A 14,190-nucleotide genomic window follows, 5' to 3' on the forward strand; every position below is an offset into this window, starting at 1 on the left:
CAAGGACATCCTGTGCATAGTAGGATATTTAGCAGCATCCTTGACCTCTACCACTAGATACATAATACCTAGGAGCATCCCCTCCTCCAGTTGTGATGACCAAAAATGTTTTCAGGCACTGCAAATGTCCTCTGGGAGACAAAAACCACTCCCAGTTGGGAACCACTGATATAACTCCTTTGCCTGTGGATTCACTGGTGTGAGGACCCTAAAGTGGCTATGTGGCAGTCTCAACTTCCAGTTGAATGGAATTGTTGTTTTGTCTCTTGGTGGAAGCATTCCTCTTTCTTTGTAACTAAGAAATCAAAACCAGCCAAGCCGAAAGTTGCAAGTATGGGAAGCAAAACCTTTGCTAGTGAATCATCAGGGGTTCTAGTGAGAGGGTTACTCCTATTTCCATCCCTTAATTCTCAGATTCATGAAGCCTGGTTATGGGAGTCAGGTTGCTATAACTTTTGGCCAGTTCTACTTATAACCTCATTTCTTCTCCTGCTAAATATTATAGATAACTTACAAACTTACAATTTAGCAAGGATATTTGTTTGTAAAATTAAGACACCCCCTCCCCCACCTCTTCCAGCTCACTTATATAAAGAAAAATTAGTCTCAGGCTATCTCATGGATCTCAAGGGCTGTTTCATGTCTTTCTGGTGCTCCTGGTGTCCCAAGATGCAGGAATTATACCCTCTCCTTACAGAGCTGGTTCCAACAATGACCATGACATTCTGTTTCACAGCTGGGTCTATCATCCTTTTTATTTGGCAGGGGCGGGGGGAGGGGAGGGCATTGTTTCATTTTACCACATTCAAAATCTAGAAGTCTGCTGGTTAAGATGCCCTTTAGTGGCAATATATATTTATGACTATTCTTCTGGATTTTATGGACAAAACAACTTTCAAAACCAAATCTAGATACTGATATATGGTTACCAGCTCTATATTTTGCCACATAAGGCCATTAGAATCTCCCATATCCAATTATCATCATTTAATGTTAGGTTGAACGCTAGCAAACTGTTGTTTTTGTAGGTCAAAAGCAGTTAAATATTGACAATTTCCTTTGATTCAATCTACTGTAATAAAGCATATTCTAACTTGAGAAATATAGAAAGGATATACCTTACAATAAAAGACTAGCTCTTAATACAAATTTGTTTAATTTTATGAAAAATGTGCTATCCTTTCCTTAATTTTCTGATTTCATCATGGACCATGACAACTTCATCCCGCTATGGTACTTGTTTTTGGTGTATCTTTTTTTGAAATTCTGGTCTAGTGAAACACACATGGGCAACCCTCTCAAGATCCTTCTCATTTCTTGTAACTCTTTTTTCCTAATCTGAGACAGGGTGCTGGCCTTCCCTTTGTCCAAAGCCATGTTTAAAGAGGAGTCATGTTCTCTGAGATCCTCTGAGGCTGTTGTTGGGTGAATTCCTCACTTGCGCCAAACTTAGTTATTTAAGAGACATGTTTGCCAGCACACAATTTATTTTTACACTCTCCCCATAAAGAACATGATCACATTGACAAAAGGAGCCCCAGTCACCTCCTACGGTTCCTCAATGAACTATGCAGGAGTTCTACCACCACGAATTAAGCTGATTACCTTTAGAATCATCTTTTATCATCATCTTTGTGTATTTTGTACTACTTTTCTGTCATCTCAGGCAACTCCCCCATCACCCTCTATTTTCTACCCAAGGGATCTTCATCTCTCTTACAAGCTAAATCCAGACAGATTGTATAACAAACTGGCTTTGGTTATTAAAAACATCTTTTTAGCTCTTGGCATAACAAGCAAAACTACTCCTGATGAAAAGAAAGCCTGTCCCATATGGTTCTCGAAAGAAGTACAATTTTTTGAATTTACTGTACATGTGAAAATAATAAACAATTTGCATTTCTTTCTTTTTCTAGTAATTCAGACTCTAACCTGAGGGTCTTTAAAGAATGGATTTAGTAATTTCTACATTGTACCACTTTCTGAAATATTACTGATTTTCAATGAAGTAACTAAGCCCTAGCCAAATGTTTTAGTTTATTTCTTTCTCTCTCTCTCTTTTTGTCAATCTGTAAATGCGTCAGAAAAAGGTTTACTGTAATGTTAGACTGTGCATGTGTTGGCATTAAAAGTGTGGTTTTGTCCTTACAGGGAATCAAATAGAAGCAAAATTATAGTTAATTCTTGGTCTCTGTTGTAATGGGGAACAGACTGAGTTTGTACCAATAACACTTGAAAAATTTATTTCAGAAATCAGGTTGAACCTTGTCCTTCACTAAACTTTTACCAGAAAATCCACACGCAGTCAAGTTGTTCTTCTTTCTCTTCTGCCTGGCTCTGCCCCATGCTGGTGTAGGGAAATAGCCAGCAGGAAAGAAGGGTGGAATCAAGAGACCTATGCCCAAATGTCATGGTCCTGAGGTGGTTCTCAGCATGTTGACTAGAGTTATTTGTGGGAAAAGGAAACCACTCTGTAATAAACCAGGATGGCATTTTCCTACTCTTTCAGTAGGTGTCTTGCCTTTCCTTGTGGTTTAAGAGAGATCCCCCAAAACTCCGGTTATCTCCTTTCTAAATTCAGTTTCTAGTTAGCAATTAAAAGAAAGCAGTAGAAGGACTTCAGAGAACTCTGAGGCCTCTTTAAAGATATTCTTTCAAAAAATGATTTGAAGTATAGCTGAGTGGGAAAGATGCCACCACAGAGCCATCTACTTCTAGCCAGTAGCCTGCAAGAGAAAGGGCTTATTCAATGTAGTTTAGTCTCTAACCTTTTGGGGGGAAGGTAAGCTCTTTATGGTCTCACGGCTCCCCTGGGGGTTTCCTGTAGACCTGAAGGGGCGGGGCAGTGCTTATTCTGGATCAGTAATGTGTCCTATTGCAAACAACTCACATGCTGACAGAGACACTAGTGCACTGCAGTCATGGTCTACAGATGTGATGCTCCAATGGTGTAAGCCACTAATTTGTCCTGGAGCTATTATTGTTACCTGTTGAAGAAAACTTAGAAAATGACTTTCAGTTAAAAAAAAATTGCTGGAAAACTTTCTAACTTTTTGCTACTAATAGGAGTAATCCTGACACAATGCTTCAAAAGCTTTGGAATATATATATATATATGCCTCCAAATATATATATGTATATATCTCCCATAATATAATAATATATATGGGATTATAGTAGGGTTGGGAGAAACCTTAATTAGCTACATTAGAGGAACTCGAAATACAGAATGAAATGACGGTTTTAAATAAGGCTATATATCATAATTAGTCTCAGATTGTTCCTTTGTAGTCAGGAGAGTTTTACCAAACAGCCACATTTGTTTTTTTTGAGTGTCGAAATAGAAAACGAATTAGGCTCCTGCACTGTTTCTTAATATAGCTTCTCTGGGGCTTCGCTTTGTAGGCCTTGTGAGATGCCCATTGAGACAAAAAGATTGTGTTCTCCGTGATATATTCTTCACAAGGCAGCAGATGTTCTCAGAACCAATGTCTATGTCCTTGGAACCAAGAGTTTCTCTTTCCTCCTGGCTTTCTGCATTTGCTTTTGGTTATGGAGAACATCTTCTCTTTGTCTGGTTCATCTGTTTAGGAAGCTCACTGCCCTTGGGCAGTGGGTCTCGTAGGTCTCAGGATATCATCCCCACTTGGGAGAAAGCAAACTCATCACCAGACAGGGAGCTCTGACTCCCGTGGAAAACAGCCAGGCAGATCAGAGACAGGCATCTTCAAGTAAATCCTGTTTGCCATGGAAAACAGGGAAAATCAGACCAAAGAAAACCTACAACTGATTGCCAAAGAGGGTGTTGTCTTCAGTTTTTTCCAAGAGACATCAGTTGTTCCTTAATATTTCCAATAGAAAACCTGACAGAAAAAATAATTTGTTTCCAGTTCTATCCTACTAACAAGTTTTGCCGATTATGTTACCTAATTGATTGCAGTCATCAGTAGGGAAAATGTAGACACACCCATTTTTTTTTTTTAGATAAATGACTCTCCCAAATCTGCATTTATTTGTTGGGATCCAGAGTTCCTTTTTAAAATCTTCAAAATATTTCCATTTTAAGTAGATGGATTAGCACACACAATCTGTTTCTTCCTCACTCAAAGAAAACTAGTGATTCATTGCTTTTCCATAAGCTGGTACTTGATTTAGAACAGGACGAAGCCAGCCTTATCTCCCATCATGTGGATGTTTAATTTCTCAAAGTCCATGTGATAGTTACCATGAGTAGAATAGGCATTTTGTATCTAGTCAGATTCGTTTGTATTTAGAGTGAAAGATATATGTTTATTATTTAATATTTTGGTGAATAAACAATGCTTTTTCTTCTGTCTCTCTAGATCAACATATTTATTTTATATAGTCTATTTTCAATGAGTAATATAATAAAATATAACCCATTTTATAATAAATGTTCTCCATAGCTGACCAGTGAATCACAATAAAACTAAGTTTTCCCATGGAACAAAAATTACTCATTACATGTAACTACCAAATTTTTAGAAGAAAATGGGCTTTGCGCAGATCATGTGGAACATGCCAGCCCTTAGTTTTGTATGAAATTTCTGGTGGAATAAGCAAAAATATCTTTCCCCTTTTGAAATATCTGGATAATTGCTAAAATTCCCCTCTTTTTTCTTTAGTGAACATGAAGTCAAAACCTGGATTTTGAAATAGAGATATATATTTCACTTGTAGATATAAAAACGCCCAATTTCTGTTTTTAATCACCTCATAATTCTTATTTTTCCTATAGGTCATCTTTGCTTTTATAACAAATTTAAAGAAATGAATAGTACATAAACATCGACCAACTCGCAATTTTTTATAAGCTTAACATTCTTTTATTAATGTCAAGGTGCTATCAATTATGTTGTCAGGAATTATCAAATGCCTGTATAGCATAATAGCATCTAAATATTAGTGCACATATTAAATTAATCATAATATGTATTGTATTAATATTCATACATTTGGTTAACATATCACGCATACTCTTGACTTCAGGCTTTGTGCCTATAAATTCATACAGATTCCCATGGCTCTGTTGTTATATTATTTTTTAATAACTTCTTGCTGGAGCTGATTTCACAATCTCAGCATTTTTGGGGATTTAGGAACACTAAAAATTTGATGTTAGAAGTGTGAGAAAATAGGCAAACCATTTAAATTAGTTTTATGGTATCTAAGACCTCAAATGCTGTGAGACAGAGCAAGCATGCAGCGTCTGTTATTAATGCTCTAGAGCATTTGTCATCCTTAAAACAGACATCTGGAAGAAGTACTGTTAAATTAATTTATCTACTCATTTATTTGTCATGTATTTAACAAATACACCTTGAGCACCTACTATGTGCCATATACTCTGGTAGGTGCTGAGACACATTGGTGAGGAAATTCAAATGCAGGTCTTGCTTAGGGTCTGGTGGGATAATCACTCACTCTTATTGGACATCACATCTCCAATTGCCTTTGGAATTCTGACATTCCATGAATCTATGAGCCATTCAGTTGTATTACAGCATCTGTAATCCTGGTTTACAACTTGTCAATTAGGCAGTTTACCTACATATTTTCCTGCCTTCAGTTGCCAACTGAGCTCTAAGGTTATCTCCTGCTTCTTAAAGTCTCTCCCTCTGGTTTTCTGATTTGATTTATTTATCTGTGACTTCTAAGACACTGGAGTAGGCCATGCACTGATGCCGTGCCAGTATTGAGTGCCAGGAATTATGGTAAACTGCTTCTGGAGATGTTTAGGGTATGTTTCAGGAGTTCAGTGACTTTTGTTGCACCTAAGAATCTTGTCTTTCATTAGTGGATAAGATAGTAAATGCAACCAACCGACATGGTAGTTAGGGTCATGCTGACTGCAAGTTTGCCTTACCTTTTGTAAGTAAGCACAGAGCCATGGATGAATTATGCTGAGGAACTGGGTTGCAGGAACTTCTATTTACCCACAAGATAGTTTAAGACATTCAAACTGAAGTTACAATCCCCATGCTCTCCTCCTCAACGAACAGACATTCTTCCAGTGGAGACGCCAACCTGATTCCATCCAAAGCCAGTCTCATTCCTAGAATAGCTAACAACCACAGCTAAATATTTCCCAAGTAAACCCAGCTAAGAATAGTTCCTTATTTCGAGAGCTCTGACACAAGAAACTCAACACCATGTTGGAGTCAGATAAGCTGAACTTTTTTCAAGAGCTTTGTCAAAGTGAGACTGAGGAGGATGGAGCCTGAGAAAAATCCAGACTGAGCCTTGTTAGACTTTCCACATCACCTATAACGTGGTATTGAGTGAGGCTGCTTTAGACTCAAAGTGCCTTTAGGCATGACTAGATGTTGAACTGACCGTCAGTGCCTTGGGCACCAAAAAGATTGACGTTAACTCTGACCAACACTCAAATTAAACATTCATTCTTAATATTTTGCAGTTCTTAAATGTTAGTACTCTCTGACATCTCTCCCACTTGTTCTACTAATAGTTGCTGGAAAGCCGAAGCTCTATTTTGCTTCTTTAAGCCAGAAAGACATGTTTACTTCTCAAGAGGTTCAATTTATGAGGGCTTATTATTAGTCCCAAAATATTACTGGTTTGCCATTGATATGGTACTGGATCTCCTTTTCTTTCTTTTTTCTTTTTTTTTTTTTTGAGACAGCGTCTTGTCCTGTCGCCCAGGCTGGAGTGCAGTGGCAGGATCTCGGCTCACTGGAACCTCCGTCTCCCGCATTCAAGTGATTCTCCTGCCACAGCCTCTCAAGTAGCTGGGATTATAGGCATGATCCACCATGCCCGGCTAATTTTTGTATTTTTAGTAGAGACAAGGTTTCCCTGTGTTGGCCAGGCTGGTCTTAAACTCCTGACCTCAGGTGATCCATCCGTCTCAGCCCCCTAAAGTGCTGGGATTACAGGCGTGAGCCACCACACCTGGCCTAGAACCCCTTTCTTAAGGACCCTGAGTGGGCAAGCATAAAAATCATCCCATTCTTATTAATGAGAAATAGAAGCTTAGATGAGTACTGACTCATGGTTCATATTTAGCAAATGACAGATCTGGGACAAGACCCCGGGTCTTTGGACTTCCTTTTGTCATGTTCCCATGACTCATACCAGGCCCACATGCCTAAATGTCCAAGGCCTGCTCACCCCAGCTATTCTTGTTCATGTGTCTTAGATTGGCAAGGAAAAAAAGCTTTCTAACTTTTTTAGGAATGGGTCTCAACCCACAGCATAATATTTGAGGCAAATATCCTAATTTTCCCCAGTACCAAAAAAGGTCATTTTTATATTTCTTATACAAGTCTCCATATCCATAAACATGTCACAATATTCTTTGACTAAGGCACTAACTCTATTGTTTCAGCATGGTTGCATTTGTTTAACATAAATGGTTTGCATTTAGACTGCCTTGCGCTTTCTTCTCTGGCCTAAAGTATTTCTTCCAAGTTAGAATGCTTTTTCTTCTTTGGCATCCATTAAAAATCATTGGCAACATGGCCATGTTCCAGAAACACTTCTGTAATGCCAACCACAGGAATTGATGTCTAAAAATAAGAATTGAAAAATAGATTTAAGTTAATGCCCAGAAAGAAATATTGCCATGTGTCTTTACTGAAATTTGGTAAAATCCATACTAGAGAAAAGTGTGAAATACATGAAACCCTTATTGCTGCTTCCTGTAAAAACCTTGGCTGAGTAGTTAGTGAGAGCTCATCCTTTTTCATCTGTCTCTCTCCTATTAGCCACTTTTCATTCTTGACTTAAGGTTGCGTAAGTTCAGGAGAGATTCTTATTCTGTCTGGAACCCATAGCTGAGCAGGCTTCCTGGGAAGAAGCTGGGCTCCTCACTAACTAATGATGCCCCAGCTCTTGAAGTTTCTGTTTTCATTTGGCCATTATTTGTTGCTTCCTTTATGGAAATGATTAAACTCAGCAAATGATGAAACATGAAATCAAATAGTTTGGGAATAGTGTGGGCAGTTTAAAACTGGTTTGAAATACAGTGTGGAAACTAAAAAAAAAAAATTAATATTAACTATCTGGAATCTACCCACTCCTTCCATCTAAAATTCCATTTCAGTTCATTCCATGAGAATAATTATACCCTGAAATAAACTATTCTTATTTGTCTTTTATAAGTCTTTACTCAGCTTTCCCCTATATTTTTCATCTTACTTCTGATTTTCAAACACACAGTCCAGTGGTAAAGCCCTACACGCAGTCCAATCACTTATAACTCATGAAATGCATCATATGTTGTCAGTCCTTTATTTCTTCCTCTTTCCCTCCCTCCCCTCCTTTCCTTTTTCCTTTCCTTTGGGCACACAAACTATAAGAAATTCACAGGGCAGGCTGCTAGGAATTAGCAATAATTACAATGACTTTTCCTAGAAGATGTAAAAATAAAAATCAGGCTGGACCCAAAGATGAGACAGTAAACACATTTATTTTGTAATAATGACTGACTTTTCTTTCTTATTGCATTTTCAAAGCTTTTTATGTGGTTGGAGAAGTGTCATGGACAGTAAGTCCAGAGAATAATAGGACAATTTCAAAGCTATTCTTCCTCCTCAATAGTCTATAAACCTCATGGCACTGAATTTCACACCCTAGCCCAGATTTACATTTAGATAACAGATTCAATAACTCCTCCGGGTTTGGAATGTGTCAGCCTTATTGGTACTTACTAAAAGGAACTTTAGTTTCCTTACTTTCTAATGTCATGACTGTGTTGTCTACTGTGGATTACTGTTGATTTATACAAACATAAAACTTATTTTTCTACAGAATAATTTTGCTCTGAGTCTTTTGGACTCATGTTTTTGGTAGACCTTCTCTTGTGTGCACAAATTATGATGTCATAAAGTTATGGATTTTAAATGTTGATGGTAGCTCTTAGGATGTATTGGTATTCTTTGTTTCTTTTTTTTTTTTTGAGACAGAGTCTGACTCTGTCACTCAGGCTGGGGTGCAGTGATGTGATCTCGGCTCCCTGCAACTTCCACCTCCTGGGCTCAAACTATCCTCCCGCCTCAGCCTCCTGAGTAACTGGGACTACAGGCATGCGTCACCACACCTGCCTAATTTTTAGTAGAGACAGGTGTTCACCATGTTGGCCAGGCTGGTCTTGAACTCCTGGATTCAAGTGATCCATCTGCGTTGGCTTCCCAAAGTGCTGGGATTACAGGGGTGAGCCACCGCACCTGGCCTTTTTTCAATAAGACAGTCTTAGCTTTTGTCCTAGGCGGAGACTAGACAAATCAGCTTTCAAAATGTTGAGTTTCTCTCACCAATGAGATCATGCTAGGACCCAGTGGAACAAAAGGAGGATTAACAAGTCTATATGGTTCATAGCCTCTTATTTTATTTTTAGAATATTTTTTACCCTATTAGATGCCTATTATTTTGTTTTTCAAAATGGACAAAGGCTTATATAATCTTGCCAATATGCTAAAAATAATTGTCTTTAAGATAATCAGCCAGGCATGGTGCCTTATGCCTGTAATGCCAGCACTTTGAGAGGTTGAGGTGGGAGGATTGCTTGAGCATGGGAGTTTGAGACCAGCCTGGGCATCATAGTGAGACTCCATTTCTACAAATAATTTTTTTAAAAATTAGTCAGGTCTGGTGGTGCATGCCTGGAGTCCCATATACTTGAGAGGCTGAGGTGAGAGGATTGCTTGAGCCCAGGAGGTCGAGGCTGCAGTGAGTCATGATCGTACCACTGCATTCTAGCCTGAGTGACAGACAGAGTGAGACCCTGTCTCAAAAAAAAAAAACAAACAAAAAAAACAACCTCATGTATATTCTGCAAGTTTGCTCAATTCCCATGAGCTTTTCCCATTCTTGATCGTGTCATGAAAAATGATTTTTGCGAATCTTTCTATCTCCATGAAAATCTGTATATGTCTGCCATATGGTTTCTTATAAGCCCAGGCAAACCTCTGTAGAGCCAAGCCCTGCAAGCCTGTCTGGTTCACATGCCTCGATATGACCTTGCAGGCTCTGTTCCTTCCTTTGCTGTTGTCAGCACTTTCCCAGGGGCTGGGGAAGGTTTTGAAGCCTCTAGATGTGAAATCCTTAAAGATAATTCCAGGTTAGGAGATTATTTTGCCAAATGTTTCCCAGCAGATGCAGGGTTGGGTGGTGTCCTGCAGATTTCCAAGGTGTTGTCATCAGGGCTTTCTTGAGTAGCAGCAAATCCAACTGTGGCAAAGACAAGGCACAGTTGTTTTTCCAGGGAAATTTGTCCAGCTTCCTGTGGCATGCCTGACTGTCTGGGGTCACCACTGCTACATGTGTGCTCTGGGGAGTGGAGCGCTTATGCCAGTCACAACAAGCAGTACCTGTCATGAAGGAAACACGCAGAGGCCAGTTTTGATGACTTCTTGTCTTCACTGACCATCAACATGTTTAGAATGGTTTATAAAAATTTAAAAATTAGCCAGGTGCGTTGATGCATGTCTGTAGTCCCAGCTACTCAGAAGGCTGAGGTGGGAGGATTCCTTGAGCCCAGGAATTCAAGGCTGTAGTGAGCTATGATCACGCCACTGCACTCCAGCTTGGGTGACAAAGCAAGACTCCATTTCTAAAAAATGAAAACAAATTTTTTAAAAAAAGAAAGGTGTATAAACCAAGAACTTAGTCTTTCAAATGAAAGTACAACACCTGTGAGTTACTTCTAGGCTCTGAGTATTTAAAGATGATCTAGTATTTTATTATATTTGCCTGAGCCATTTTAGATCTCAAATTTGATCTATTTTGAGGTCTCAGTTTATTCAGTCCAGTGCATTTGGTATTGTAGCCAGAGGCTTAGATCCCAGTCCTGGGAGAAGGTAGGAGGATGGGGAGGACCAGGGGAAGGAGCCTGAGGAGTCAGTGCTTCTATGTTCCTCCTGCCCACTCTGAGGTCCCCTTACGAAGGAGCCTGGACAAGGGCCTGGGAGACGGCATACAATTGGACCTCATGGGTGATCTGTTGCATTGTTTGCACTCATTTGGTGAACTGAGCATGTGACTTGTCAGGAATATTTTTTTTCAATGTTGTAGCATGTGCCCAGTAAGGGAAATTTAATCCATATGTGTCAAAGATTCACTTACACTGAAATCATTAAAGCATTGTTCCGAGTTTTTTGATGTCTAACAAGTCTTTTGGCTTTTTCCAGGCGGTTCTAAGTCCTTTGCCAAGGGCAAGCCTAGTCCTGAGCACCAGAAAATTCAGGCTTTCTCCTTGAGTTGAAAACCCTTTCCTCTATCTCAGGGAAAAATTCCTCAGCAATTCAGCATTTACCTGCCCCCATTTCTGAGTGTCTCAGAGGAGCAGAGCTCTGGGGGGGAAAATATGATACGGCCTGATTTACACATCTGGCCCCGATCTGGGTCTGTTTTCGAACTTGGCAGGAGGGACAGGATGCATTTGACTTTCATCTACCTCTGCTTCACTGGAGACGTTGTGGGGCATGAACACCAGGCATTTCTGAGCTCATGTGGTCGATGGACATGGAATGGAAGAAGCCTCTTTTCCCTGAAAGGACTTAGGACAAAATAGTAAAGAGCATCAATGCGCAGAGAAGTGTGGCATTTCTCTTCTCTCCAAGACAAGAGCTACTCAGTCCCTGCTGGAGCTGCATCTTACCAACAGCCTTTCATCCCCCACCTCACTAATAACTGCAGTTGCCTTGATTAGGGTTAGGGCTGGTCCTGGGGCACTGCAGTGATGCAGTGAAGGCTGCCTCTAGAGGGAACCTCTTTCAGTATCTCTCCTTCTTGTTATTATTTTTTTGGCACATTTTCTGTACTCCTACCCTTAGTAATCTTTTATCAGAAACTCTCCCAGGTCCTTCCTGTCATTGAGGAAAACAGGAGATAAATAAAGTCCTGTGAAGTTGTTCCTGAGAACATGCTGCTTCCCCAGGACTGATGACCATTCGATTATGTCTCTTTCATTTCTATGTCATTTCTGGTACAGTGCCTGGCCTACAATTGGTGCTCAAGTAATGTTTGCTGAATAAATATGGTATCTCTGTACACAAGAGAGTCATGCGAACTCCAAAAGGCTGAGCCCTTGATGGTGAAATTTCAGCTGCAGACCTACTCTCAACAAACATCCTGGTCTTTCTGTATTTCTTCTAGTGGTTTCATCCATTCAAACCCAGAATGCACATCAGAACATACATAACTAAGGAAGAGAAGTCAAAGGTGATCCACCACTCAGGACAGAAGGGGGCTGACCCTTCTCTGCTGTTTGGCTCAGGCTTGTATTGAGACAATGCACGAGGCCATCTCTTGCTTCCTGCAAGATTCTAGTTTCTTCTTTCTGTTGAAGTTCTTTCCTCTGTAATCCGAAGGCTAGACTAGTTCAGTTGTTCTATGTGTTTCATCTTACATATACTTTTTCTGAGGCTATTCAGACTTTAGAAAGGATCAGGTTTCCAGTTATTTGGAAGAAGGACACAGCCAGATAATTTCTGGGTCTCCTTGCTGGTCTCTCAGCTACAGTTTTGAGAACTCATGTGAGCCAAATTGGTCTGTTTTATGTGGTAATTACTGGTAGCCTGCAACAGTTAGAAGGAAGTGGTGGTAACACCCTAGTTTCCAGGTGTTACATACCAGTGAAAGTAAGTCTCAGGCAGAATTCTAGTATATAATTGGATGTTTATTAGTAAGCAATCATGCAGTCTGCTCCAGTAAACTTGATGAAGTCTTTGTCCTTTTAGGCACTTGGACTAGTACCCTGCATGAAAGTTCATTTCAAGGCAAACAGAACAATATTCTTGGAATGGGAGGAAAAAGCTTCGAGTTTGAACAGGTAACAAAGTCCATCACGAAGTGCTGGAAGGCTAGATGAGACCTAGGGTCTCACACTGAAGCTGAAAGTGGTGGAGATTTTTATACTTTGTTTGTGCAAAGGTTAAGGTGCCTGCATACAATTTTCATCTGACCACATACCTGGAGCACTTCTTATTTTACCAATGAAAATTTATTTAACATCCTTTATGCTAAGCAATGTTCTGGTACAGATTTGGAAAGCAATCTTTAAAGCTACTTACAGCAGGCTTCTTTGGGATAATTCTTGGTTAGGATGTTTTAAATGCTAATTGCCCTTTGGGAGTTCAGGTTAAGGTTCACACAGACATATATAGCCCTGTTTACACAAAAATATTCTTAAAGATACCATAATACAGTATTGAGAACTGATAGTCTCTATGCTTCTATCAATAAAGATATGATTAGGGTCCTTCTATGTGTACATAAAGGACTGAAATATCAAACTAAAAACCATTTGTAAGAAATTTGAAAGATGGTTTTGGGTGATTTTTTACCTTAGTGACAAGCAGTACACAAAATTATCTCAAGCAGCTGCTGTTCATAATATGTTATTTTAAATCAAAGATTAAAATAATATTTTTAAAATAAAATGATTTATTGATGTAATCAGCTTATTATTTACTACATAGTTAACATAGATATTTTTAAGAGTCTTAAAATATTTTTGAATCAGTTACTTTGATAGTTTTAAAAATTATGTAATGTGACACTTTTGTGAAGTGATGATGTATTTGTATAAGAAAATTCATTTTAGTCACAACGGGGGAATTACTCATCTAACTCAGTCAAGCACAACTCTTACATTTGTTAGCAATATAGTAATTGTATTCTCACTTAGAAGATTGTTTTATTGTCATTATATATTGAGATTTTAGATACAGAACTAATTGCTGTCATATCTTGCCAAAAATTAGACACATTTCCAAGCAATCTGCATTATTTATTCATAATTTGAGCATTTTTTTCTAATATAAAAAGGTCTCCCTTTTATCAGCCACACATAAATTCTGACCCCAAAGTACATTGATATATGGATGTGATGGTTAAATGTGGAGGTGGGACTACTGCTTCATTCATTCTATAATTCTCCCTAAGTGCCTACTATGTTCCAGGCACTATGCTGAGCACAGAATTGAATGTGTAGGCACAGCAATAAGCTGGCAGGTGTGTCTCCAGCCAGCCTCGTGGAGCTGCAAACATACCAAAGAGGAGGCGCACACTGGTGTAATGGGCCAGATGACAATCTTGTGTCTTCCCACTCTGAGTTCTACTGTGAGGTTTGGGGTTGTCTTGTGAACTTTGTTTCCAGGGTGTGTGTGTGTGTGTGTGGTGCAGGGTTGTGGGGGGATGGGTAAA

At 39.2% G+C, this 14,190-nt stretch overlaps 1 protein-coding gene across 1 annotated transcript in view; it reads left to right on the forward strand.

The window, feature by feature from the left end:
- The window catches only part of LOC129457792 (V-type proton ATPase subunit S1-like), a 258,643-nt gene that overhangs the window by 49,817 nt on the left and 194,636 nt on the right, over nt 1-14,190 (forward strand). Inside the window, exon 11 of the mRNA XM_063612829.1 lies at nt 12,723-12,814. The gene's annotated coding sequence lies outside the window, so the exon portion shown is untranslated. The remainder of the gene's footprint in view (nt 1-12,722; nt 12,815-14,190) is intronic.

This window comes from Symphalangus syndactylus, chromosome 11 (assembly GCF_028878055.3).
Source record: "Symphalangus syndactylus isolate Jambi chromosome 11, NHGRI_mSymSyn1-v2.1_pri, whole genome shotgun sequence".
Lineage (NCBI taxonomy): Eukaryota > Metazoa > Chordata > Mammalia > Primates > Hylobatidae > Symphalangus > Symphalangus syndactylus.